Consider the following 3,200-nt stretch of genomic DNA (forward strand, 5'->3'; position numbering starts at 1 on the left):
TTGTTGCAGAAGGATGGGAGCCTGCCAAGAAGAATCTGCTTAGCGAGAGATCCAGGTACCCTGGCTCTTGTCCCAGAGCCCTCCTCGGCACAGAGCTGTGCTCCAGCCTGGGATGGGATGGGATGGGATGGGATGGGATGGGGAGATGAAAACCGTTCTTTCATGCCTATCCTTAGCGACGCTGGAGTTTCTCATAGGTACTTTGCTACTCCAGCAAAGCCTCAGCCACTTCATCCCACAGCTTCCTACGCCATTCCCGGGAATGCCAGCCTGGCCGTGTGGGCAATAGAAGGAAGGGTACCAGTTCCTGGATCTCCCAGGTGCCTCCCCAACGCAGGGGGTGTCACAGCAGAATCCCAGAGCTCCCCCATGCTCAGCCTGACTCACACAGCAAGGAGTACAACGAATAAACACTTCAGCCTCCTCTCTGCAGTGGCAGCCAGGGAATAGGTGAAACAGCCCGGCTCCTGCAAGGCACACGCTTGCCGGAGGGAGCAGCCCCCGGAGGCTCATCTGCCAGCGCTGGGATCCTGGGTCTCAGCAGGCGCCTGGGAAATGGGTTCCCAATGGAGAGGGCAGGATCTGCTGCAAAACAGGGCTGTTATTCTACCCAGCGAGCTGCTGCTGCCATCGGGAGGGCCGGGCAGTGACACTGTCGCATGAAAGCTGTTCTGCCCTCCTCACCGCCAGGACCTGGTGCGTAGGGGAGAAACATCTATGAAAGCCTTGCTTCGTCTAGGGAGCTTTGTCAGTTTGAAAGTGACCTTGTCCCAAAGATCATTTATGGAGAGGGAAAAAAACTCTGAAACCTGTGCCCAAAGCTTCGGAGACAACTCCCAGGGGAGCCGGTTGGGTATGGATTGCACAAGAGCTTCTGGGACGGAGACCACGAGTGGAGGCATGTGTGCAGGGCCGCCCAGAGGAGACATCTGCGCCAGGGACATGTCCCTGAGACGCAGCACTTGTTTTCCAGCCTTCAGGGTGGTGACGACTTTGAGCTCTGGCCAGGCTAGGTTTTCAGTCCATGACCCAAAGAGGAAAAGCTTAGTGTGCCATTCCTGAGCTCCAGCGTGCACCCCAGCTCTTACAAGCAACTTGGTTTCTATTTTCTGCATTTCCTTGGGCCCTGTAAGCTTTGGATATTAAGGCTTTTAGATCTCTAGAAGCACATTTTGCTCGTCTTGGCTGCTTTCTAAAGGACTGGCGAGCAGGCACAGCCAGCCCTGCCACCTCCTCGCCTCCTGCATGCCACACCAGCAGCAGCATCCTATTTTATTCCACCTCCCCACCCCTGGGCCCGTGCCCAGGACTAGTCCAAATTTTCTTGCCAACACATTTTTTCCTCCAAGATGTACTGCCAGTCAGTAATGCCCTAGTGCTCTGTCTAAAGGTTCTTCCCAAATCTGTTTTGGACAATTCCCAATTTGTAACCCAAGATGACTGCCCGAGCAAAGAAAAAAACATTGCTGGAGGACTGTGGGACAAAGGACACCGCAGTGCCTGGGGCAGCCCCTTATCGCAGGGCTTTATATCCCCCTTGACACCTCTTTCACAAGTAAAGGTAGGGCTGGAGAAGCCCAAAGGATGTGTTCCAGGTCCCCCCAAGGGTTACAAACCCCTTCACCACCTCCTTCCAGCCTAAACGTGGCCTCGGCTACTTCATTTCCAGAGACATCCTTCCATGCAAATCCTCCCCTTCCTCTCCTGATCCCCAGGGAATTCACACGTATACATGCTTCCTCTTGGGGATCACAACCCGCGCACGTGTAAGGCATTTCACAGCAGCAGACTGGCGGCGGCAGCGATGCGGACCGGGGACACCAGTGTCACTGCCTCCCCGCTGGCCCATGCAGCGCTCAGCCGGGGCTCCAAGAAGCCCCCGCAGAAGCCAACGCTTTTGGAGACCCCACAGCCTGGCTCCATGAACACCCCAAAAGTGGAACCCTCCCAATGGGCAGGGGCTGGGCTGGGGCAGGGGGGGAGCGTGGGCAGGAGGAGCTGGAGCCGCCAGGTCCTTATGGTGGGCGAGCGGTGGCAAACCCTAAAGACAGCATGTCCTCGCTGCCTGCCCCGCTCTCATCCCCCTGAGACACCAACCTGTTGCCGGCAATTAGAGGTGGTTAGCAGCTCCTCGGCTACCATAAACATGGACATAATTACAGCCTGTTCTCGCTCCTGGCTGGGAGGGACCGTGACGCCCAGCTCCTCAATTCCAGAGCCCTCTGCAAATCCCCGCAGGAGGGAGAGCACGAGTGGTAACTTTCCTCCCTCCCACCCCAAAATACCAGCACTAGAAAAAAATACAGGTCCACCAGAGAACTTTTTAGACTCTGCAGAAATGTATTGCAGATTTCATGGTAATCAGTCGTCTCCGAGATTTCCCCATAAAGGCGACTGAGAAAAGGCTTTTCCATAGTGACTTCCCCAGCGCAGCCTCGATCTTTTCCTCGCTCGAGTTTGTCCAAATGTCTAGCTAATTGAGGCTTACGTCAAATATTGCTCATCTGAAGTTAAATCTTACACGCTGAAGGCTGCTCTTTGTTTTTAAATCAAAAGGGTTGTGGCTCCATCAAGGAGCTGAAAGAAAGCCTGGATTTGTACTTTTCTGCAGTTTTAAACATGACACTCTCCCTTTTACTATTTTCCTTTTTTTTTTAAACTCTGAAGGCTCAGCAGGCAAGCCTCTGCAGAGGCAAGGGCTTTGCACCGGTGAGATCTGCAAACATGTCTCTTCTTTCTGGAACTTTATTTTTCTCACGGTCTCTGAAAAGGCAAGATCAGGTGATACGTGTGGGATTGGCCCTGTACAGGTGCAGATCAGGTACTGGAGGAGGTGGAAAAACATTACTGTGTATACTCATAAAAAAAAAAAAGAAAAAGAAAGAAAAGAAAGAGACACAGAGAAAGAAAGAGCGAGTGAGCACATTTTTGAATAGGCCAGGTCTAGTTCTTGGCAGGATGACTCAGGCTTAGCTGGCAGACTATGGGAACAGGAGTGTGAGAAAGTCAGTCAAGCGGAGGGAAAAAAAAAAGATTCAAGTCCTCAGGCAAAATACTGTTTTTTTTTTTTTTTAAAGTAAGAGCCAGCTGGAGGTAGCCGGTGAAGCGCGGCTGGGCCGGGCCGAGGGACAGGCACCACCCTGCGGTTTCGCACTCGCCCCACCATGGGACCGCACGCACCGCCGCATCTGTGGCCGCCC

The sequence above is a fragment of the Charadrius vociferus genome, unplaced genomic scaffold (genome assembly GCF_000708025.1).
Source record: "Charadrius vociferus isolate BGI_N301 unplaced genomic scaffold, ASM70802v2 scaffold214, whole genome shotgun sequence".
NCBI lineage: Eukaryota > Metazoa > Chordata > Aves > Charadriiformes > Charadriidae > Charadrius > Charadrius vociferus.